At 40.1% G+C, this 26,861-nt stretch overlaps 1 long non-coding RNA gene across 1 annotated transcript in view; it reads right to left on the reverse strand.

The window, feature by feature from the left end:
- The window catches only part of LOC309619787, a 291,877-nt gene extending 270,434 nt beyond the window's left edge, over positions 1-21,443 (reverse strand). Inside the window, exons 1-2 of the long non-coding RNA XR_014239230.1 lie at positions 21,198-21,443; positions 19,767-19,823 (exon numbers count right to left, since the gene is read on the reverse strand). This is a non-coding gene — a long non-coding RNA (uncharacterized lncRNA). The remainder of the gene's footprint in view (positions 1-19,766; positions 19,824-21,197) is intronic.
- Positions 21,444-26,861: the final 5,418 nt, after the last annotated feature.

Below are 26,861 nucleotides of genomic sequence, written 5' to 3' on the forward strand. Positions count from 1 at the left end.
CTACTTACATATCTGACATGCGTAATGAGTTCACGTATTCAGCATCCTATTGACAATTTCATTTTATTCTTACTTGGCTGATCTTACGGATTAAGAGTCTTCTTTGGCACATCGTTTAATGTGAAGCACACACTGAAGCCTGGAACTCTTTCAGCGCTGACAGACTTCTGCTAAATCCCCACAGCAGCCTTCACTTGTTTTCACTGTACAGCCGGCAGGTGGCTGGTATCTTATTCATGCTGCCCTCTGTTACTGCTCAGGCCCGGTGCCCGTGGTCAGCACAGCTCAGCACGCACTGTGGGATGTTAGGCTGCTTTCAAATAATTGCACATGCCTTTCAGATACTCTGTTTCCAGAAAGTTTTACTTTTAATCCCACACATTTCTATCTTCAATTATTAATAATTTGCTCATGACCAAGTCTGGATGATGTTAGAAGCTTGATCTTACATTTGGCAAGCTATTTTTAAAGAGGTCTTGGAAATTTGATTAGAATATCCAAAGTTTCCCCAGAAATCAGATAACATACTGTGACATTTTTCATGTATATATGTATATATATGAATTCCATCATATATTTAAAGAAGAATTAACTCCACAACTATTCCAAAAAATTGAAGAAGGGATCACTTCCAAACTCATTTTATGAGGCCAGCCTTATCCTGATACCAAAGTCAGACACCACGAGAAAAGAAAACTACAGGCAATATCCTTGATGAACATAGATGCACAAGTTCTCAACACAGCACTAGCAAACTGAATTCAACAACACATTAAAAGGATCCTACACCATGATATAGGGGATTTTACCCCTGAGATGCACGGATATTTCAACATATGAAAATCAATTAATGTGACAAACCACATTAACAGAATGGAAGATGAAAGTCATATGATTATCTCAATAGATGCAGAAAAAGCATTTGGCAGGATTCAATACCATTTCACGATAAAAACTCTCAAGAAAGTAGGAATAGAGAGTAATTACCTCAACATAACAAAGGTCATATATGAAAAACCTACAGCTGATATCATATTCCACAATGAAACACTGAAAGGTTTTCCATTAAGACCAGGAAAAAGGCATTCCAGAAAACATTTTCATTGCCTATCCAAAATGGAGCACAAGGAAAAGACTTTTTAAAGTGCCACTCTTCAGAACTATCCCCCCTTTGTTTTGGCTATCACTACAAATTCATGGCAAGACCTCAAAAGCCCCACCAAGACTCTAGGATATTTTTTAATCCCCTAGAGCAATAAAGTCTTATGGCTCATGTGTTAAGACGGCTGGTTTGAACAGTGGCATTTTAGAGATGGCTGGATTTGATACCTGGCATCAGTGTCACTGTACAAATTTTATAAGAGAAATGACAGATTGAAAGTCTAAGCCATAAACACACAGCCAGTTTTCAAAATAAGATAAAAGCAAAACAAAAGAAAAATTGTTTAAATTCATTTCCCCGGCTACCAAAGAAGAAGTCCCAAAGCTGTGAAAAGTAAGTATAGAATGGAAATAATGCTGTGAACAATAACCGTGTATTTTTCTTTGAAAGGTTAACGCCAAGGTCCCAAGGAGATAATTCCATTTTAGAACTGACATAAACCTTCACTCACTTGTTGGCATTATTTTACTATTTTCTGAGAGAGAACCTTATTCAGAGCCCTTGATCTCTTGTGTTTAGTCATCCGATTCTGAGTCCTCTATTCTTCTCAAACGTCAACTCCAAGGTAGTGCTTTTCAACCCCCCCCAACACACACACACTTTGTAGTAGAATCTTCTTAGCACGTCCCCCTCAAGATTCTGGTATCTTTATTTCATGCTTGCCAGCATTTCTCATCTTCCTTATTATTGAGGAAACATCACTCATAAACACTGCATCCACCTGACTCTTCCATAAACTTCCTTAGTCCCAAATCACTCCTGCTCTCAGCATCTGCCGAGGTCTCTGAGGGGTTGGACTAGGAGTTGGACTGCTCTTCATGAACCTGTTACAGAACAAGCTGTAAAATAAAACACGTAAATACAGAAGTGCCCAAATCAACATCATCATTAATTGTGGCTTAGTTACTTCTGTTAGAAAGATGTCCGTGCTAATACTGAATTCCAAGTTTGCAGGCTTATCACTACTTCCAGTGTGCTGGACCAGGGCGAGCTTCCTCCAAAAGCTGTGGACTTCTCTACAGCATACAGCTTGGGGTTGCAGACGAGAGAACGAGCTTTCTGTGGACAAGATGGTTCCTGATGGAGGAAGGATGAAGCCAAGCTGTACCTGCTCAGTGATTCTTACCAAAAGCATCCATCAGCTAACTCACTCCACCTTCCAGAGGATGGAGTTACTAAAGGGCAGAGAGAGGCCAGTGTATGCTTTAAGGACACACACACATTTCTTTTACGTTGACGTGCGAATGGCTAACCCCAAATTACATCCAGCACACTATCTGTTTCTACACTCATGCTGTGGTTGCTGTTAAGTGTTAGTGGAAAGAGGGGAGAAACTTCTAAACTAATTCAGAACTAGGGACCTATGGAAAGCTAATATTCAACCACTATTGCCCCTTGATCCATATTTCAAATCCATATCTATGTTTATAAAGAAAATTTCTTTTCTTGAAATGTCTCTTTTCACATTTCAATACAGATTAGGCGAGGGTCTTAAACTGAGTTTAGAAGTGTCCCCTCGCACTTTCTATGTTTTGGAAGAATTTGTTAGGATTGGTGGTATTATTATTTTTCCATTCCTAAATGTTAGGTATAATACAATAGTGTAACTCTCTGTGCCTGGTATCATTTTTGTGGAAATCTTTTTAAACTATGAAATCTATGTCTCCAATAGGCAGAGTTATTCAGGTCATCTTTTTTTTTTCCTTGATTGACTGGGTAATTTTTCAGGATTATTTTTACCTTACCTATGTTATCTAATTCACTGGCATAACATTTTTATTGTGTCTTTTTAGCATCTGTAGAATCATTAGTGGTATAGTATCTTTCTTTCTTGCTATTGGTAATTCATGTCTTCTCTCTTTTATTCTTGACCATTCTGATTAGAAATTTATCATTTTTATTGATCTTTCCAGGAAACCAGATTTTGGCATATTGATTTCCTTTGGTGGTTTTCTGTTTTCATTTTCATTGATTTCTTATATTATCTTTTTCACTTACTTTCTTCTGTCAGGTTTTGATTTAATGTGTTATTCCTTCCCTAGTTTCTCCTGGAGGAAGCTTAGCTCATTAATGTGAGACCTTCTTTTCTCATTAAAAGAAACAAAATTAAAGCTGTACATTTCCTCCTGTACTGCTTTAAATGCATCCCACAAATTTTCATACAGTGTTGCTCATTTCTGTTAAATTCAAAACATATTCTAATTTGTCATGTGATTTCTTTTGACCCAGGTATTGTTGAGGAGTTTATTGTCTAATTTCAAATTCTGGCATATTTTACAAATTACTGGATACCTGATTTGATTCTGCTGTAATCAGAAAACATAATTTGAATGACTTAAATCCTTTACATATATTGAAATTTATTGTGTGGTCCAAAATATAATCTACCTCAGTGAATTTTCCAGATGCACTTGAAAATTAAGTGTCTCTGTTGGTTGGAGTGTTTGATTTCCCACATTTCTCTTCACAAAACAAAATCTACATGGCAAAGTGACATGTCAGAAACTTAGCAATAATAATGATAATAATCTGTAGAGAGAGTGTATTTGGGATATCAAATGAGGAATACAAGCTTTCAGGAACAAAAAGAAGAGCCAGATGTAAGTTGGATATGATCTTTGCAAGCAGTGTTGTTTGTGGCAGCCATAGGGTAGCCCAGGGACATTGTAGGGCTGCTTGCCAAGAGCAGAAGTAGAGAGCAGTTATTCCCAAAGCTCTGTAAAGTGTCAAAGTAAAAACTGAAATTCTGTTCTCATATTTTATTAAATTACGAAATGAGAAATAGTAGCTTCTTTCTATATCTCTCCTCCCTCTCCATTGACTTTTCGATTTGGAATCTCTAAGATAAATCCGTTACATGGAATACCAACTGCAAACCAAGAATGGTGGTATGAAAAATAAACAAAAAGAAAGTCTTTAGTTTCCCAGTTTGGGGAAGCATAGAAACTCGACAGTATTTTGACTTTTCAGCAAAGCAGATATGGATCCAAGCACACACTGGCCTGTGAAATCGGTTTGGTTGTTGTAATTGCTGTTGTTTAGTCTGTAAGAGTCCTAGGAATTTATGTCAATGATGTGACAGTGCTAATGTATTCGAGTGGACAAATGTCGATGAGTGTTATGTCACCCTTGGTCCTTCAGTCAATACCACGTGTTAAGGAAAGCCTGGCACCTACGGAAATAAGGATGGGAGCTTGTGCAAATCAGATTTTTTAAACCCAGAGTAGGTCAGAGCAGCCTGACTAAATACCAAGATTCATGGATGAAAAAGTGAGAGATGAGATTAGAAGGAGGAGAATCACCAGACCAGCCAGAGGGTTGTGAACACTGTCCCAGAAGTAACTTGAATAGAAATAAGAATATACTAATTTAGTCTTACATTAATTCCTATTGTTTTCTAACATTGTTACATTTTTCCTGATTAGAGTGTATAAAAACCATCCAAATTCAAGCATTACAAAATCCAATCATGTATTAAAAGAATGAAAGTCTCCCAAATTGGTGCGGTACCTAATAAATTACTACTGCCTAACATTCTGAATATTTCTTTGATTTTTCCTTCTGTATATACAAGTGTATATAATATTTTTATAAAAAGTAAATTATAAAAATGACATTTTCTTTTAGCTATTCTAAAATTTTTGTCTCAAGTATGGCAAAATGTCACTTTCTTTTGGCAATTCTGCTTGCACAATATTCCATGTTAAGAAATACAACTCTCCATCATTCTTTTTAAGCATAGTATAGTAGTTTCTTATAAAAATATGCAGTAATTTATTATATTTGATGAGTTATTCCTAACATGTCGCTAATATAAACAGTGCTACCTTCTTGTATATGTTTTTTTAGACTTGAAATATTTCTAGAGTATAAATTGCTAAAAACAGAAATGCCAGGTTATAAAGCACATAATCTTTACAATTTTACTAGACATTACCAAAATGCTTTCTAAAATGTAGTATCAATTTATACTTCCATTAAGATTGTAGAAGAGAGACCATCTCACTGCAACTTTCCAGTAAGGATATTACCTTTTCATATTTAAAAAATGAATACTCCAGAGGTGATATTTTATTGTTGTTTAAGTTATTGATGCTGTAAATTCTAGTAAGGCTGAAGATACCTCAATATGTTAATTAGGCCACATTCTTTTTCACTGAATTGCCCACTTTAACAATTTAGTACAATATTCCTGCTAAAGTTCTACATGCAATTTGTTAAGAGGACTCCATAGGCAGCAGAATGAATCTTCTATGTGTTTCCAAAATACATACATACAACATCTGACCTGCAAAAATTATACTCAATAATGATTGGTAGATTTGATATAAATGGAACATAAATATTTTTCTAATGTTCCTTCTCATTTCCCTTGCATTAACTATATTCTTTAAAGGCATAAACTACGGGACTTTTCCCACTGTTTATTCCCAGAAGAAACTGTTTTGTGCTGTCAAAGCTCTTACAGATCTATAATCCTCCCAATGCAGACCACTAGCGTTCTCAGCCACACGTGCACTTATACACGTTAGTCACTGGCTTCACCTACATGCTTGTCTTAAGTTTGTGCCCATGGACATCTTGTTAGCAATCTTCCAATTACTGCAAAGCTGAGTCAGAAATTAAGTATTACCTAGCACAGCTTTCACTCCCATGCCAAGAAAAATATGTCCTAAAGCATAACATCTAGAGCAGTTCCAGTGCCTGGTCATATGTCCTCCTGGGCCATACTTGTATTATAGATACAGATACAAGTCTGTTCCTTATGTTTCTTTGCCTGCCTAACATATTTTTATTATTCTCAAAATGTTGTTTGACACAGAAATATATTTTTTTTAATAAACCGATTCTCTTACATTATGTACAAAAGTACAGCTACTGAACTACTTGTCAACAGAGCCTTCATGTGCCACCACACACGCTGTCACTGTACACAGTTCTCAGTTCCAAGAGCTCAGGGTCTCCCAATTCAAAGATTGAGCTACACTCTGGGGACACTGCAGGATGCAAACATGACTGGCAGTGGAACCCAGCCTGGTCGGGAATTGATTTCATTTGCATCATATAAGACTCCTCAAAGCATACACATTTTCAGGACTTCTTTTTAATTCCCACAACATATTATTTATAGAGTTTAAAAAACTTTATATTGGCTTTCTAAACCCTGAAAGCAATGTTAAATCTTTCTAGAAATCAATATGTCTATTGCTTACAAATATTTTTAGGAGCTGTATTTCCTCTATTTCTAGGGCTTCAGTTTTGTGCAGAAATTATGGTGGGGGTCATTGACCATTATACGTGTACCAGTTGGTCCCTTCCTGTTGTCCGAATTCTATAGTGAACATCACACATTCTGAGGAGATCAGCAACAGCAAAGCCCATACACTTAGAGAACAGTAGAGCTGAACTGAGTCTTGCAAGAATTTGTATTGTTAAAACGCTATATACAAAACTGAAGAAAAGTTAACTCCAAAAAGTAAGATAGCAGTTTTCAAATATTTGAAGGATAGATATATCGAGTAGGGATTGCATGTATTCCTAACCATTCAGTCAGAACCAGAACAAGTGTGAGTTACTGAGGGATGATCTATTAGGAAGAATTTGACAGCAGGGATCTCAAAGGTGGACCCGCTTGCTTTAAGAGGTTCAGTATCTCCTGTCGCTGCAGATTTCAAGCTCTGAATGGCCAGTAGGAAGCTCTGTGGTTGGGGAAGTCTGAGTGTCAGATAAGGTGTATTCAAGAATGGCTTTATATACAAGTTAGGCTTTGTAAGGGAAGGGCAGGCAGTGAAAATGGATGGAGGAACAGATCTGTGATCTGATTAGTTTACACGTCAACTTGACTGGTCAGGGGTGCCCTTATCAAACATGACTTCTAGGTACGTCCGAGAGTGTTTCTGGATGAGCTTTGTTCCATTTTGGTGGAAGGCTGAGGTGCTGCAGCACAATTACCAGCCCCCCTGTCCAACCATGCCCTAACCACCACCACGTCTTCTTCCCGAGATGACACATCTTTGGTTCTCCGTCAAATCAAAACATACTGAATGGGCTATCTTCGGTCTCTGTTTTCCTAACTCCATATTCTCTCCTCAACTCACCCAATTCTGGCTTTACTTCTCACCATCCCAGCTACACTAAACCTCTCAAGCTCCCAGGCAGCACCCCTGCTAGTCCTCAAATCCAACGATCACTGCTTTGCTCTTGCAGACGTGACATGTCAGGACCGATGTCTGAGCAGCATTCCACAGGGGTAAACACTCTCTGCTTTTCGAATCTTTTTTTTTGGTTGGCTTTCCTTTTTCCTTCTCCATCTCCTTTAAGAGCCCCTGCCTAGTGGCTCAATAATTAAATGTTATAGAACTCCTAGGAACCTCTTTGGGGTCCTTTTCCCTTCTACCTTACAAATGTCTGCAGTGGAACTGCACAATTTAATAATGTTAAATACCATGTATATGGTAACAGCTCCCTTAAGTTCAGACGTGACATCTCCTCCTACTTGTCTAATGGGAATCTCAACATCAGGATCTCAAAACAAACACTTAATTCCAACCCATCCTCAATCCTATACCATTTCCTTTCTTCTCCAGATCTATAAACGTCACCATTAGCAATTCAATTGCTGAAGCCCCAAATTCTACCATTAGCTCTGATTTTTGTTTCCTCATTTTCAATCCACTGATTCCCGTCCATTTAACGTACAAAATGCATCCAGATGCGTCTACTTTCTTGAACCCCACACTTCTCCAAATCCTTATAATCTTTGAATGTAACAGTTGCCTAAATCCTCTTTTTACATCCTCTTTAAAATGCTTTCTCCACACAAGGAGCCAGAGTGATCTTCTAAAAAGCATTTAAAGGTGACAGTGTCACTACTCTGTTTAAAATACTCCAAAGGCTTAAGATAAAAATCAACTTTCCTGGCCTGGATTAAAAGTGAAAACAATAAAAATAAGTAAATAAAATCTGACCTTATCTTGAAATCCTCTCCTCTTTTACTCACTACACTCCCAGGCACGTAAGCTAGTTTTTACTCTGAACAGAAGTCTGTCTCCACATCAGATATTTACGTGTGCTCCTCCCTTTGCCTGGAACGCTTGTTTCCCTGGGGTCTAGCTCATTCTTCCCATCACCCAGGCACTTCTGGACAATGTCCTCTGACTATTCAACCTGCAGAAACTCCCAGTCATTCTTTATTATGTCACCTCTCCCATCTATTTTAATCCTGCTGTAAAAGAAATTCTCCAGTTAGGTTATAATTGAAAAACTCTCTTCAGATGGGTCTCCTCTAAACTACACACTGCAGTGGATAACTCAAGAAGGTAACAGCTTTGTATTCATGGAAATAATTTAATCTACCTGAGAAAGAACGGATTAATACATTTTCTCTCCTCTACATGCCTCAGGGATATCTCTATCAAAGATCAAATATTCCATTCACTTTTCAGGTGAAAGACTTCATTCATTCAAATGTTTTAAAAATAAACTTTGATTGAATTTACTGTGTACAGTGGTTTTTTGGAAGACATTAAAAGGCTTAGATACATCAAGGAATTTCACTTAAAGCAAAACATGGGTTGGATCCCACCGACATTGGTTTTGGGACCTGACACAGCAAAATGTCAGCAAACTTGTGTATCTTGTCTCTCGATCACTTCAAACGTGCCAGCACTGCGATGTTATAAGCAGGACTGCAGGCAACTTTTCAACAACACTGTAAAGCAGGTGGTAATATCTCAATTTATCAGATGAATTAAAAAAAAACAGAGACGCCATGACTTTCTCAAGATTGTATAGCTAGGAAGTGGCGAGGCTCGGGTTCACCTGAGACTAAAATGCATGATCCTAAACATCCATTCCTCTGCTCACCAAGTGTTTGTCAGGTACGAACCTAATACTAGACTCTCCTTGGCACCACTAACATGGAGATGGACGCATCACAACAGTTTACACACACGCGCGCACACACACACGCACGCACACACGCACGCAGACACGCACGCAGACACACACGCACACACGCATCTGAAGCAAGAAAACCAGTATTTTAAATATTTGCCACAACAATAAATGTAAGTTTATAAAAGAAAAAAGGCTTTTCGTTTGTATCATCGACAAAATTCCACTCAATGTTCTCTGCACTTAAGCAAAGTGATTTAAAAAAGGTGAAAAGATAGACAAAGGCAAACAAAAACCAATGCAAGGAATATGATTTTGATACAAGCCAAGGCAGATCCCGACCAAAGAGAGACATTTAAAAATCTAAAGTATGCAAAGCACATACAAAAGGTTAATGTTACCTGTGCCACTAATGCAAGACACAACTTCCTTTAAGCAAAAACTAGAGAAAACACAAAGTTTTGAGGGTGGTCAAAATAACAGAAGGTGACACAATATCTACCAGTCCCAGATGAATCAAGTGATTTAAGAAAGTCACACATAAAAGAGCTAAACAACATAATCAAAGGGGTTGAATGATTGTTAGATCACTTTCTTATGCTGAAGGGGCTGGAGAAATAAGCAGGGAAAAAGTAAAATTTTATCCTGATTTTCAATAGGAATAGTATTTCAAAAACAAAGAGCTGTGTTTCGTGATAGAAAACTCTTCCTTAGAAAATAGGGCCAACTAAGAAGTGTGGGGAAAATTGATAAAATTTGAAAATCACCATTTTGTATCACTTTATAAAATAATTGATTCAGAGAAGCAACTGTCTGTGAGTAATAAACCTAATTCATGTAAAGATAATAGAGAAATGAAGAGTCAAACAATGCTGGATTATCTCCATAATACTGCAAACTTCAAATCACATTTACATAGGGAAATATGTATTTTGAAATCAGCAGTTGATATCGATATCACAACATATACTGAACAGAAAAGAGAAGCAGAGAATGAGTGCATGCTCTTAGCTCATGAGTGATGGAACATAAATAAAAATCCTTAGAAACAGAGCACATGAAGAAACTGAAAAACACAATAGAGCTCTGAAAAGCAACAAGATCATCAGATAATGAGGAAACTAAAGGTCCCATTAGGTCAAATGAAGAAAAGAAGAAAAAAGTAAACTTTGAGTCTCATAATTTTAAGGCATTATGGAGTATGCACTATTTTCTTATTAAAATAGATGGTAAACATTGTGTTTATTATGTAATGACACTATACTTGGGCTAAAATAATACAACATACACCAACATTACCAGATTATACATTCAACCCACTCTTTCCACCTCACAGAAAAGCAGCATTCAGAAAAATTATTAAATGTGTAGTGTAATCTAACATCAGGACAGAATTCCTTCACAAATAAAAATAAATAAATTAAGGCTGCAATAAAGTAATTTTCTGAGTGATTCTTTTGCCAGTCAAGCAGGGAAAGCAGTGTTCCCATGTTGAATTATCAATAATTATGTTCGATTGCAGCAGTTGAAGAAATGTGTTTAAAGTGGTCTTTTTAAAGACTATTAGTCTTTTAGTGAGAACAGTTGTTTGATGAGTTAATGATATTGGAAGTATTATCGTTAGTCAATAAAAACCAAGACAACTAATTTCAAGTGACCTTTCTTGGCCCTTTATGAGTCAATGGATGTTACCAGTACTACCTAGTTGTTTATTCCAGGAGTCAATGTCAAGGTTGAAATGACTGAAAAAGTAGCATCAATGAAGAGTCTATTTTATAACTACAATTGACAATATTTTCAAAGAAGTTGAGGAAACACTGATTCAGTACAATGTGAAGTTGAATCTGTGTATTACAAAAGATGGTGGTGAAAATATATGTAGAACATAAAAAGTCTTAGAAAAATGTATAAAATGTCTTTGAAAACGTAAGGTGTCGAACACCTGTGATTACTCATTGTATGATTCATCACCAGGTATTCTGCAAAAAAAATGGAATATATTATGTGTTACTGAATCAGTGGTGTCAAGGATACCTGCGAATTTTTGTCAGAAGTTGAACGCTGACTTGTCCTACACACAGCAAGAAATGGGATGATTAGGTGAAAACCAGCCCAGTTAAGGAACTAGTCAAGGACTAAACATATTTAAATTAAAAATATAACTAAAGAAAAGTGCAGTGAGGATAGGAAAAAAGTATAATAATCTTAAGTATTCTTACAATTTAGAAATAACACAACTGTAAATGAAAAGAATCGTCAACAGAAGGAGAGGAAATAGAGTGTCTTGGGGGGGATTATAATAGGCGGGAATCAAAAAATTAAAGTTAATAAATAAATTAGTAGAAAACTAAGAAAGGAAAAATGAGAATAAGGACATTATAAACATATAAAGGTCCACATGAAAACAAAATATAAATATTCCTGAAATTTGGGGTTATATATTGCTGCGTAAGAAACCACCCCCAACCACTGTGGTTTAAAACTCAGCCACACTGCCAGGGGAAGGGACACAAGCTCTACTGGTGGGAGGAGTGGTCTTTGTACAAGAAGAGGGGCAGAACTGTGTGGAGGCTGTATTTGGAGACCTCCTAACGCTCAAGACAGCGAAATAAATTCATATAAAGGAGCAAAGAAATAGACCACATAGAGATACAAACAAACAAACAAAACCCCATGTAACATAATAGACACAGTAAACAAACACAAGACATGGTTAGCAGGTATCTAATGATATAGAAACAATCCATTCGACAAACCACCTGTGACACAGTGCAAAAGGTAACTGGCATGCTTATTGCTTCCTAAGCATTATTACCTATAAATGAAACAAAAAGCTACTAAAAGAACCAGGGAATCTTAGTTCAAATTCTAGCTGAGTCTCTGCTATCAGCCCTAGTGGAGTAACTGGAATGAAACTTACCCTCCTGCTGTAAACAGCTGGAAAACCCATAAAAATACACGAAAATCAGTTTCACACAGTGGAAAACATCTCTATCAGGACAGATTCTTGAGAGAGGTGACACAGATAAGATGGTTTCTACAATTGCCCTGTTTTTCTTGGAGGAACTTTTCATACCTATTACAATGACTAAATAGGTTTGAAAACACCAAGGGGTGGTGAGAATGTGGGTCAGCTGGAAATCTCACATGTTGCTGGTGGGAATGTAAAATGATGCAGCCAATCTGAGAAATACTTTGTCAGTTTTTAAAAAAAAAAATATTTAAAGTATACCTCTCATGTGATCCAGCTATTACACTGTTAGGTAACATATGGAATTTCTTAAAATTATGTACATTGTCTAAATTTCACTCAGTCTTTTACAAAATTACAGTTGAACATCTTTAACTTGGTATTTTATAAGATCAATTCTTAAATGAGCCCACTGCTGGTTGGGGTGTTATAATAAATTTAGTTGGTTCCCCTTTGTAGAAAACAGGTAGAATCCTAGACAAAATGTCAAAAACAACTATTTCCATTTCCTTAACATTCACCAAATGCAGAAGACAACAAATTGGGAAGCATTAATTCTTAAAAAAAAACTGTTACAATTTTGGGCAAGTTTGTCACTGAGTCTGCAGCTTTCCTGCTCAGCTGTCACAGCCTTCTCTGGTTAGTTTGGATGGACTAGCCTTCCTAGCTAGTCCAACAGAATATTAAAGGACGATATACTAACAATGATTCAACAAATAAGGATGGACTAGCTACTGGACTAGCTTTAGGGCCAGAGGTGGCTCACTGAGTCAGGGCAAAGGTCATTCATAAACCATGGCTTTGTTGGCTAAAAGTGGCAGATTTAGTTCAGAGCAGATGGAGAAAATCACATAGATTTCTTAGCTCAAGTTGGCAGGCTGTACGTATTCAGGGTGAGTGGCCACCCAGTCAGAGATTTAACAGGAAGATCCTAGAAGGAGGAAAACCATAGAAGGACTGAGATATGCTGTCCACACCTCTTCCTGACTACTGTCCTATGCAAGTCTGAGGGAGATCCAAGACACTGTGATAAATGAAAGCCAAGAGAGACTTGAGCATTGGCTATACATTTGAATATATTTCTCAACCCACAGACAAGTCAGTTGGCGGAAGTTAGAAGCCTTATAAAGTAAAGCTGCCTGATCACAACTCCTGTCCAAACCCCTGGAACTGATCACTGAACTATGCAGAGATAGAAACCACCTCTAAGGACCTCGGCAAAACTCAATAAGTAAATAGATGGACAAATAAATAAAATCAACAGACACAGCAAGAGCTGCACATCAGGAGAGACACTAATTTTGTAGCTGAAGTACAGGGAAGTTACTAAAAAATAATTCAACAGCCCTGACAGGAAAAAATCTAGAGTCCTGCTGTAGTTTATCTTGAATATCAGTTTTCAACCAAAATTTACAAGATACAGCATCAGGAAAGTGTGAGCTATATCGGAAAAAATAAAAATAAAAACAAAGCAGTCAATAGGAACTGATTGCGTGGGACTAGGTGTTGGATTTAGTATAAAGAGATGTCAAAACAGCAATTATAAATATGTTCAGAATATTAAAGGACGATATACTAACAATGATTCAACAAATAAGAAATATCACGGGAGAAACGGAAAGCATAAGAAAGAGCCAAATGGAAATTCTAGTGTTGAAAGTACAACTGAAATGAAAAAACTACTGGATGGGCTTAATGTCAGATGTTTAGATGGTGTAAGGAATAAACAGTGAACTTGAAAATAGATAATAGAAGGTATCCAGTCAAAGAAAAAAGGAAAACAAATATTGAAGGAAAAAAAACACAACCAGAGCCTCAGTGCCAAGCCCTCCAATACAAGTGAAGTAGGAGTTTCAGAAGAAGAAAGCAGGAAGGAGCAGAAAAGTATTTTGTAGTAATGCCCCAAATCTTCTCAAATTAATTTAAAAATTAACGTAAAGATCAAAGAAGCTCAACAAACTACAAGTAGGATGAAACACCAGCACACCCAGGCACTGTCAAGTACGAGGACGTTTCAAAGATTTTATCCTAGTTGCAAGCTACAGTTAGTTGATGCAGTAGCACGCATGCAGTGTCCTCGGGGGCTGAGGCGGCTCAGGCAGGGGCGGCACACACAGTGGGCATGTATGACAGTTAGGAAACCCCAACCTGCAAGCAGACCTGCCCAACACCTCAAGGGACACTTTCTCTTTACTGCACTCCACAGCAGAAAAACCTGTCTTCTACTCTGGAAGGAGACACCACATCTATTTTCCAAGGATGTTCTCTATAGAAATTTCCTTAAAAATAGAGCAGAAAAAAGGCAGTTGGTGTTTCCGCTCACAAGATGTGCAGAGATGCCAGACACCCACAGAACACTGTTTTCTGACAGACGTATCAAAGGCAAATTTTGTAATTGTGCCTTCATCTATATTTTCACTGGATTAGTCCTCTGCTCCATAACATGTAAAATTATGTGACCACGATTATACAAATTTTAGCTCCTTTCCATTAACATATATCCTTCAAAGAGTAGGAAGCCATTTCTGGGTCTTACCCCAGATCTACTTCATTAGAATCTTTAAAGGGAAACCCTGGAGGCACCATTTAATTAACAAGCTGATTCCTAAACACAGTAAAATTTCTGAAGCGCTGTTCACAGAATCTAATAGAAACTCTTAAAACCTAACCTATGAAACCCTTCGTGATTTACTCCTGCTTACCTGCTTCTCAGCCTTTCCCCTTCCCACTCCATGTAATCCCACCTTATCAGAATGCATGCAGCTACCAATACTCCCCAAGTTTTTACACACCTATGCCCTTGACAGTATATGGAAATTAAGTCCCAGCTCTGAAATGATGTTTGATTCTAAGTGTTCATGAGCTGAAGTATGATCCCACCTATGTGGTTTCCTACTCGTCAGTGAGAAATTAAGTCCCAATTCTGGAGCCTGATTTAATTCTCTTTCCTATAGAAACACAGGACTTTACATTTTAAGCATAGTGGTTGAACTAATAACTTCTCCCTACCTATCTGAGATGTCACTTATTCTAGGCCAATGTAACTAACTTGTCTTTGATGATAAAAATAAAATTTAACAACCTTGCCTTTTTTTTCTAAGAAAGAAAAGAAAGGTGAATTACACAGTAGAAAGGACACAGTGGGAAATGTAATGGGTTTCTCTGCTCTGGTAGCGTGGTCTCCTTCACTTCAAATACCCGTGTGCTCAAAATTTCCCAGAGCCCCATGTGGATAGCATTACTCACACCAAAGCAATGTACAATCTGTACTGAATATCCTGTGTATACACTAATATGCCTCATCTCAAATTTAAAATATATATCTCTACTTTAGGTCTTTAGATTCTACAGCTGTAGATGGATGTGGGCGGGTGTGGGGTCCTTCCTCCTGTAATTCCATCAACTCCTTAAAAGTTATGTGCAATGAACACTTCAGTTACATGAAATACAAGGGATCTGCTGAGAAGAAGTGGCTTGATTCACATCCCTTGGCCCCTATGCTCCAGCTAGAATACCAACCCTAACCCCACTACACAGAAATCTTGCTGCCACCACTGGACAATGGTGGTGTCTCAATCAGTCTGTTAAAAGTCTTCTTCATCGTGTCTGCTGGCAGCTGAAGCGGTCCTCAGAGGTCTCTCTCTGCTATCTGGAGAAAGGATTGGGTGGTGAGACCATTCACTGGGCCTCTCTGACTCTTCAGAGGGTAAAGGACCTTGATCAGGACTCGAGAATCATCACTTCAGGTGCCGCTAAGTACATTTTACAGGAAATCACTACATACTTACAGCAGGTATAAGACAGAGAGTCAAGTGGAACTCAGGTCCCCTTCCTCCAGGGCAGCTCTCCCTCCTTCCTCTACCCTGGACCCCTGGCTGACTCTGGGGATGACTGTCCCCAGACAAAAGGAACTAAAGGCGAGCCTGGTAGAAACTACCGACAACGGGACTCCTCTGTTTGTAGTGTCACGTGGTGCTTCCACTTGCTGTGTTACAGACGTTTACAACATTTACATTTTATAATAAGCGTGGGTTACTTTTACACACATGCAAAACTTTATAAAGACAAAAAATATGAGACGCTGCTGTGGTAAGAGAAGTTGTCATGATAGAAACCAAATAATTATTCTCTATTGTTTTACCAAACTGGTTTTCATTAATGTTTTATTACAGCTTATTCCTGGGTTTAAAACTGAAGGATCCCATATAACGGACATCTACCGAGGGCAAGGGGCTCGATGGTGACGAAAGAGCTTGTGCATGTGTTTCCTATTCACCGGCTGCTGAGCACACTATTCTGCAGGGAACTTGATGTTACCGGCTCAGTTCTCTGTCAATTAATCTCTTGTTTTCTCATTTAGTTAAGATATTATTTGTGTCTCCATGCCTGAAAACCTCCTAAAAGACCCGAGAATCCCCACAGTTAATTCATCGTCACTACAACACATAATTTTCTTACACTGACAATTTTAAATTCAAGAGAATATATGGGATCTAATTACTAAAGACTCCAGATATTGACTTGTTAGCACAATATAGTTTATAAAAATTGTATGACACCAAATATTTTTTAAAAGTTAGTATATAGAACAATCCATTCCATTTATAAGCTTAGTTTTTTTTAAGCTCTTAATAGCCTCAGTCAGTAGTAGGAGTTAAAAAAACAAAAAAATGAAAAAACCCTGTTCCAAATGTTTCTATCTTCTGACTTTCATCTTTATATCAATAAATAAAATATTGAAATTCAACTAACTTTACCAGTTACAATGGTGATAAACAATTAACGTGTGTGAACTAAAAATCTTTCTTCTCTAATTGATACTGAGGCTAACTTTTATTTGTTCTTTCTGGACTTTTCTAAGGAAATGATAATATATTTGCACATCACAAATGTGATTTCCTTTCTTTTCTTTTTATAGTTTCTATTTTCACACTAGGTGATTAGATTAAGAAAATAAATATTAATGAGCAAACAAGTCGATTTAAGAAGATATTTTTAAAATAAATTAAAATAAATGTATTGCCCACTAATTGGTTTGGGGTATAGAAGTCAACAGAAGTACAGCATGTTCACTACAGGTATTTTGAAGGGTAGAAAGGATAACTTCATAAGGTGCACTTTTTGCTGTTTCTGCAACTGAGAGAGAGAGCGCTACATTACTCTCTGCTCTGAGCTGCTTGACCAACTGAAGGGACATTCTGGGTCTCCAAGTCTGCATCACAGAAATCTGACAGCATCTGGAATCTTGGAATCCTTGGGGTCTCTTGGAATCTTCTCGGGTGGCATTACCAGCTGCATCAAGACTTCCATCCATTTACCAGGGCAACCGACTTGTGAGTGGAAGCCCCCTGGACCCTCCAGACCCCATCTGCCATCTGGACACCCCTGTGAGACCTCACTCAGTGCCAAGTGGAGCACAAGTGCCCAGCTGAGTTCCCTCCAATCACCTAACCCACGACATCATGCGCTATAACCAAAACATGGTTGTTGTTTAATCTCCAAAGTTTGCTTATCTGAGATGCACTAGCTACCCAAGTCACTCATCGTCTCTTTAACCCAGGTTACTCGTGACACTGTAACATCACAGTCGTAGTGTCTGATAAATGACTGGTAGTTATATTTTGCAGAAATTTTGCAATTTTTCATTTTATTTCTCACCATTCTGCTGAGAGCCCACTCACTCTTTCTAATAGTTGGTCTGAATGACTTCTTGTGTCATGTGGATGCCTTCCAAGTTCCACATCCATGTTTTTCAGCACTGTTATTATTCCCTGATAGTCAATGATAAACCCTCATATAAATGAGCGTATAAGTACACACAAGAGCGAGTAGAAAACGTGGTCATAAAGATTCACCAATCACAGCCGATGCTCACTACCTGCAGAGTCCCTGTGTAGGAATCTGCCTAACCCAACATCGATCTGTAACCCTACAATCAGTCCTGTGGTGCCTAACGAGCATCAACTGTACATCACAACTTACCAGAATTACCTATCTTGTTAAGAGAACAAATGACAAAGACCAAGAAGACATGAGATGTATGGAGATCACTCAACATTTAAAGCGTCTCAAAATTTCAGCCATGCATCCCACCCTGCTGACTTTAGAGTAGGATCGAGAAAGAAACGTGGAAATCTCTACATTCCTGCTGCTGTTGATGGGCTGCATGTGGTTAGAGATGAGGGGCCCAGAACTGACTTTGCGATTCTATATGCACTTTCTGCTGACACCAACTCAAGTGCTTTTTGTTTCGTTTCAAATAGACCTTTAAATAAATAATTATTATAAAATTATGTTAATGGAATTGTATTTATCTTCAAGCTTTATTCATTGAACTGAGCTCACTCTCAACGTTCGACCATGTGACCTGAATTACTTACTGTACTTCATCAGAATGAGACTCAGTATGTTAAAAAAAATATTATGTAGGTATCAGATAGCCATGACTATCTGTTGGAGTTAATCATTTATGACACCTAGTATGAATGGTGCTTTCTGGAAATCAGAGATTAATGGAGCTTGAGACACGAAGGACCAGATAACTGGTCACCGAGAGCACGTGTCCAAAGACCACAGACTTGGGAAAAAAAGCAAAACAAAAACATCTGTAGGATGTTTGGGGGTGAGATAGACAGAGGAAGTCTTGGTTTAAACGTTTGGGGTTTAGAACTAACCTAGAATTTTCTTAAATATCAAGAGAGAGGCTAAGTGCTAAATATCAGGAAGGCGCCCAGAAGACCCTGGAGCAGGGGTGAGGGGTGCTGGGGGCATGGGGAGGAGGCAAGTGATTTGACTCCTAAAGCCAATATATTTTGAAAACCTACTGAGAACGACCTTGGATGCCTCACCGCCAAGTACAGACTTCATTCTGGGGGCAGGGAGTGCAGATTTCAAGGAAAAAAACCAAACAAACGAAGCTCAGCTATGAGATTCTCTGACATGACTCACACTCTATGGTTATAGGTACCTAGTAGTTTTCTTGTGAAGGCCTTAAGGCAGTCTTACAATGAACTCTTATTTTCTACAGTTGGGCAATGGCCAATCTTCATGTAATATCTTTCATCCACTTATATAATATCTTAGTCAACGAAATTCCCCGAAGGGTATTCCCCAAATTAAGTAAGAATCCTTCCTTTTGTTACTCTTAAGGAGGAGGATGAAGGCTGATGAAGTTGCTGGACTTAACCTGGCAATTTTCAAGCACACTGAAGAAGATAAAACTGACACAGAATTCAAAGGAAAGTGTTTTGTTAGAAATAGGTGCAGAATACTTAGAATAAATAAGCAACACTTTCAACAGCAATCCTAAGAGATGCTTCCCAAATATATCCCATATCAGAGGAGAGATGCTGCAGAAAATAACTGATCATCTATCTGTACCCTCAGGAAAGCATGAGAAGAATTTTAAAAGGGATCGTAACAAATTGTTTAATCAGGCTCAGGATCTTTAAGCACATGTTAGTTCGCCACATAATTTTAAATTATTGAGAAATTAAATGATTCTGGTGATAGCCCATTTCAACAACTGGCAAGTCCTGATTTGATTTCCAAGGAAAATAGTCTAATTATATGAGAAATTGAAATATTTCCTTGTAAGTCTTCCAAGGTAAAATACCATTTGCCACTTTAGTAAGCTGAAGCATATGTGACTCTAATTTTAGAATATTAAATTAATAATTTATTTATTAGTATAGCATAATGATATTAGAAAGCAGTTTGCTTAAATGTAGTACTCACCATGTGGCAGGCGAAGTAATGGTCCCCCAAAGACACGGACATCCAAATCCCTGGAACCTGTGAATACATTATGTTAGGTGGTAATAGTGAAGATGTGATTAAGTTAAGGATATTGAGATGGCAGAGCCCTGGATTAGCCAGGCAGACCCAGCAGAATGGCAACTGTCCTTCAGGGCAAAGGGAGATCCGACTACAGAAGAGGACGGTCAGAGAGACGCAGTGTGGGGAAGACAGGGCAAGGGGCACAAGATAAGGAATGCAGGGGGGCTCCAGAAGCCGGAAAAGGCAAGGAAGCACATGCTCTCTGAAGCTCCCCGAGGGAACAAAGTCCTGCCAGCACCTTGACTCCAGACTTCTGATCCCTAAAACTGTAGGATAATAAATTTACGTTGTTTTAAGCCACTGAATTTGTGGTAGTTTGTTACAGAAGCAATGAGAAATTAATATGCAATATGGGAAGGAAGACAGTGCGACCCCTCAGAAACATAAAGCACAAAATTGCAAAGGCTTCCAAATATCTAGTAATCATTTATTTATGTGCTTGCTAATAGGCCCTGGATGGAACTGTGTCCCCCGAAAACTCTTATGTTGCAGCCCTAACACCCAAGGCAACAGTGTCTGAAGACAGGGCTCTTAGGAGGTGATTGTGATTAAATGAATTCATAAGGGTGGGGCCCTAAGGCGGTAAGAGGGGGAGGAGAGACACCTCTCTCTCCTGTTCCTCTGCGCTTGGAAAAGGCCCCGTGAGAAGTGGGCAGGCAGCCACCCACCTACAAGCCAGGAAGGGGCCCCTCACCACGAGCCACACTGGCCAACACCTCCATCGTAGCTTTCCAGCTCCCAGAACTACGAGGAAACACGCCTCTGGCGTGGAAGCTACCCACCCAGTCTGTGGTTTTTGCGCGGGCCCCTGTTAAGGCCGGTGCATGAGCAGGAATGCAGTCGCACTGCATCGAAGCAGTGAGTGTCTGCGCACCTTCCTGGGAGGCAGGATGGCACGGGGTCCTCGGCTGCCTGGCTCTGAGTCCAGGAGTCCCTGTTCACCGTGAGTGACTACGAGCAAAAATCGGAATTTCTCTGGGCTTCCACTTCCTGATCTGTGAAGTCGGGTAAATGGGAACCACCGGGTTCACGTTCAGGATGGGGACCGAGGAGGATGCTGAACTCCCCGCAAATACGGGATCTACAGCTACACCTGGAACCACTTCCTCTGAAAAGCCCTGAAACCCGGCTGGGCGATGCCTACTCTGGGACGCGGGCTCGCCGTAACCCTGGGCTGCTTCCTGAAGAGCAGGGTTTGAACCCCACACGCGGCACCCCGACTTCTAAGACCTCCTCCCGCGTCCAGCCCCAGAACCCCTGGCTCTGAGAACCGCCAGGGCCGGGCCCACAAGGCCCCCGGGAGCCGCTCTCAGAGGCCTGGGGACTCACCTGCCGGCTGCTGCGCGGCGATGGGGACCCGGAGCCGCCGGAGGCGCAGGGCGGTGGCCTGAGGCGCACAGGGCGGCCTGGTGTCCTCGGGGTCAGAGCCGGGCCACCTGCGCCGCCCGCGCCGCCCAGCGCGCCAGGGACTCCGCCTGGGCTTGACAGGCGTCTGCACCCCAGCTTCAAGTTCGAGGCCCTGGCTTTACGTCTGAGGGCCCGGTTTTACGTCAGTGACCCCAGTTTTACGTCTGTGGCCCCCGGCTTTACGGCTGAGGCCCCCGGCTTTATATCTGAGGGCCCAGTTTTACGTCAGTGACTCCAGTTTTCTGTCAGTGACCCCGGATTTATGTCGCTGACCCCAGTTTTATGTCTGAGGCCCCGGACTTATGTCGCTGACCCTTTTACGTCAGAGGCTGTGGCCCCAGTTTTAACTGCCGCCGGGGGCCACGGCCGGGCCCTGGTGGCCGGAGAGGCTGAGGCTTGAGGTCCCACAGGACTGCCTACACTTGCCTCCGCGAAGAGCTGCCGCCTGAGGGTCAGCCGGAGTCTGGTGCTCACGAGACCGTGCCCCTGGGGCCACCGACGGGGCTGGGCAAACCCTCAGGGTCAGCACCGACTCAACCAGGTGTGTGCAGCTGCGCGTTTACCGCAGCGCTCTTCGCAGCGGCCGCGGCGGGGGCCCCTGCGTGTCCGTGAGCGGAGAGCGGACGCAGAGGAGGGGGGCTCACGCGCGCACGATGGGTGCCGCCCGGCCGTGAAAAAGGAGGGCGTGCCGCCACCTGTGCCGGCGGATGGACCTGGAGGGCCGTAGGGTGAGTGCAAGTAGCCAGACGAGGACAAACAGCACACGGCCTCTGTTTTCCGTGGGATCCAGGCCACAGACAGACAGAAAACCAGCTCCTAGACGCAGAGAACGGAGTGGTGGTCGCCAGAGGCGGGGGCGGGGCGTGGAGGAGATGGGGGAAAAGGGGTCAGAAGGTGCAAACTCCTAGTTGGGACAGAAATAAGCTCTGGGATGTGATGTCCCGCACAGTGACCACCGGTGGCAATGCTGTGCTGCGTAGCATTTGAACTCTGCTGAGCGGTTCTCACCATTAAATCCAACCATCGTGCTGCACACACCGTAGACTTCCGCAGCGGCGGGCGTAACACCGAGTAATAACACCGAGTGAAAAACGGCCTCACCACAGGAAGAAAAGTGCACCTGTGTGTCTTGACAGACGTTAACTAGGCTTATTCTGGTGGTGATTTCACAGAGTATGCAGACGTCGAGTCATTACCGTGTACCCCTGACGCTAATGTCAGGTGTGTGCAAGTTACACCTCCGGAACGATGCCCGCTGTGCACGGAATTTGTGATGGTCAGACCAGACCATAACGTAGGTAAGTGTTTACAGCAATGTCTAACCTGGCCTACAAAGGTTCCTAGTATTGTAACGTTTCATTTTACTGAAGCAGTTACTTAAATGAACGTATTTTTAAGTAAAACAGCGAGGCGTGGTTGGAATAGAAAAGGACTAAGATACAGGAAGCTTAAATTCAGGTTTCTTTTTGGTGATCTCGAGTTAAGTCACAGTCTCTCTGTAAGTTTTTTGACTTTGTCCTCACTCGCATGAGGACGTTGAGATGGAAATCTGACAAGTTCGTTGTGAGGACAAAGATGAAACGATACATGTGAATGAGCTTAGAACTAAGAGAGACTGCAAGAGTGTCGTTTGTCGGTGTCGTTCACTGGCTGTGATCATTATTATTATTATTACATGTCAGGAAATGGAAAGCACCAACCTATGAGGTTTTTCACACTTATCATTTAGGAAACTTAATGGCCTTTTAAAAAGTTCCCCTCTGGGAGTTTTAGACTCGGTTTTCTACTTTGTGCTAGGTTTTCCTGGGTTTCTGTCACTGGCAATTGTCTCCGTGAAGCAGAAAAAGAAAAGGAGGAGTCACATGTCTCTCTGGCAGTAAAGCACTGAGCCATGGAGACAAGAAACTAAAAGCAAGCAGGTGGTCTCATGTGGGGATTCTTGGGTGACCAGGCTGAGCGGGCTTGGAGTAATTCAGAGAGTAGAGTCCACACCCCACACCCCTGCCAGGGGCACAGCCACCGCCTCCGGGTTTTACCTCTGGTGTGAGAACTGAAAAACGAATGACTAATACCTATAAGGACTTTGTACATCACAGATCGTAACGTACTCATGTTTTCTTCTTAAATATAACCTAGTCCACACTTTCTACCTCATTACGCTTGCTTTTATTTTATCGTGAATGAAAAGCTTCTTCACAAAATTGATACGTATTTTCCCCAAAAGGGGACGGCATGGCTGAGGTTTAAAGGCATTGGGATCATGTGGATAGTGTGCGATAAAGCTGGAATGTGCCCTTAATGCATTGACTCACTTCATTTATATTTTATCACAATCTGCTCCTTTTTATCAATATTTTTAACGTGGTTAAACTTAAATCTACACCAAAAACCTGAGATGGCTCAGAATAAACCAGGGTTTGGATATTTTGCACATAAAAGGAAGGACACATTTTATGCCTCTATAGATATTTCTCTGTTAGTGGCGACTTATCTTGTTCTTACCCTTAACACTACTTACTATGTAAAAAAACAAAGCAAAAGAAAAGCAAGAGTGAAGTCCTCAGTCACTTCAGAACTTAAACTAACGTCAGGTTGTCTTGCTGGACTGGGACAGGGTGGCAAGTGAGGCTGTTACATTGGATACAGAATTTAGGGGTGCACCAAGAAAAGTCAGTAATCGAGGTGAATAATATTTAATGCACTATTTTAAAAACTCGGAAGTGATGCAAAATACATGATGAACAAGATATTAAGATTTTAAATAAAGACAGGATCAGTTTTCTACCAGATAAATGGACTTAGACACATAAATCCACACCCGCCAATTCACACAATTTTGCCCTCAATTTCCAGGAATGCAAGCAAGTACTTAGTACAATGAATTCAGCAGACTCTTCGGGGACATAAAAGAGTTTTTATGTTTAATAACTCTGAGAGTGGAGCACTTGCGACTTCAATTTATTGGCTTTGAACATTTTTGTAACATAAAATGGAGGACAACTTACAGGGTTTGAATTAGAAATTGTGTTGATGATTAAATTTCTCAAGAAAAAATACAGTAGTTAGGTTTTAGTAGCTCCTGGGACATCTCATCACTGGTAAACAGCAAGTATCTTGTTTTCCCAGAAGGGTAACAGGTTCTCAAAGAAGAGATCACACACTGTCATTCATTCATTCATTCATTCATTCATTCATTCATTTATTTATTTATTTATGGCTGTGTTGGGTCTTCGTTTCTGTGCAAGGTCTTTCTCTAGTTGTGGCAAGTGGGGGCCACTCTTCATCACGGTGCGCGGGCCTCTCACCATCGCGGCCTCTCTTGTTGCGGAGCACAGGCTCCAGACGCGCAGGCTCAGTAATTGTGGCTCACAGGCCTAGTTGCTCCACGGTATGTGGGATCTTCCCAGACCAGGGCTCGAACCCGTGTCCTCTGCATTGGCAGACAGATTCTCAACCACTGCGCCACCAGGGAAGCCCACACACTGTCTTTTAAAGATTGACATCTCTACAGACTTAGAGATTGTAAAGAATAGCAATATCATCAGCATCTTCCCCAGATATACATGAGTAGTGTGTGTGTGTCTGTGTGTGTGTGTGTGTGTGTGTGTGTGAGAGAGAGAGACAGAGACAGAGACAGAGACAGAGAAAGAGACAAGAAGGAGGAAGAGGAGAAGAAGGAGGAAAAGGAAAAAAATAGATAAATAGGTAGGTAGATAGAAAGGCAGATAGATAAAGAAATGGAAATTTTAGGACATGTTATAGAGCACTGAATAGGACTAGAATGTCTCCTTTTCCTAAATCAGGAGCAAGTTTCCTACTTTCCAGCTAACATTCAGTATAGGAGGAAAATTTTTAAAAAATATATAAAATTAATAGGGTGTAGTACTTGTCAGAAGTAGAGGAGGGCAATTCCAGTTGTCAAAAGAAACAGGTGCACTTTAATAGAAATCTTGGAGGACTGTCTCTCCGATATATCCAGTATACAATCTTACATCTACCCATAAGCTCTAACTCTGAGTCTCCGAGTTGAGAGGCATGGAAAAGACCTCAGACACTTAATTTAGAAAATGACTCTTATAATGCCAGTGCAGAGTGGTAAGCTACCTCATAAAATTGGAATTTTAAAACCATTGTCGTTTAAGAGGAGGACTGGCTGAGAGAAAGGAGATGTCCAATTCTGACTAAATAATATTCCTACAGAGAGAGACCAAGTAATTCGTAAATGCTGCACCATTGTTAGTCCCACTAGTATTTAAGTGATTTGATTAGAAATGATTAAATTCTTACCTGGACTTTCAGAATAATAATTAAGTAAAACTGCTTTGCATTATTAGAATGGACCAGATTAAGAAATTAATGAGCACAAAGTCTCTGAACAGTGTGGGATTCTGAGGTGAAGGCCAGGCTTTCCCAAAGGAAGATGGAGGAGCCGGGTGGTCCCACATCTGGGGGTAAACCCCAGGCATGGTGAGCACCCCCCCCTCCCCAGAGAGCCTTGAAGACAGGAGTTGAAGTGCACCTCAGTAGGAACACTCGGAATAAGACTGTCCTTCAGAGCACTACTATTAATAACCTAGTTTACCTTTCTGTTTGTATTGTAAAAATAGAATCTTAATAGAGAGGGTCGTCCCTCTGTTTTATTCAAGTAAAACCGCTTCATACTATTAGGGTCACTTTACAATTATTCCATCTGAAATTGCACAGGCTTCCTTCACTTAACCAGGTTGGTTTCTTCCTCTACTTCCCATAGATCACGTCAATTTTAGTTGACACTTTAGAGGTTGCCTTTGCCCCCAAGGAATTGTGGTCACTTTGAGGAGACATTTCCTCTTGTTATTCCTAATGCCTAGTAACCTTTATACATATTTTAAAATAAATGAACAAATGGATGAATTAACTCCATCATTTTGAAAGTATTTCTCCTTTGCTCGTAGCGTTTTACACAAAGAAAATAAGAAGCCATGTTTTGAAGATTTAAAATAGAGCTATGTTTTCTAAATCTATATTAAAGGCACAGATGGGGGCACAATTTGTGAATGTAATTAACCAGGATAAGCTCCTGGAAACCCTAGAATTCAGAAGGTGGAGTTCCTGGGATGAGTTTGTGTGGTGAAAAGGGAATAATAGTTCCATTATTGTCAAATATGTAATACATTTGCTCCACACTTTTATTTGTCAATAAATTACTATAGAATTTTTTTGTAGCATAGAGAATAGATGATATAGCCAGTGGAAATTTAACAAATAGCATATGCTATAAAAATTTAACGTAGTTTTCATTACAGTAGATAAAAATGAAATTAGCAATAAGAAATATGATTTTGACTCTTTCAAAGAATATCTGAGTGTATGTAGATATAGTCAGTGTTTATATATATATATATATATATATAGTAGCTTATGTTTCTGTATTTCACCTATTCCACAAAGGATTTGAGGTTCATTTGGGAAATATACTTAAAACCCAAATCTCCTCCCAGCCCAGAAAACCTCTCCACAAAGGAAGAAGAGAAAGAAAGCAGTTTTGTCATCAGATAAGCATTAAATCAGAATGTGGTGCACACCACAGGGAACTCGCCAAGAGAG

This window comes from Balaenoptera borealis (assembly GCF_965194805.1).
Source record: "Balaenoptera borealis genome assembly, chromosome: 21".
NCBI lineage: Eukaryota > Metazoa > Chordata > Mammalia > Artiodactyla > Balaenopteridae > Balaenoptera > Balaenoptera borealis.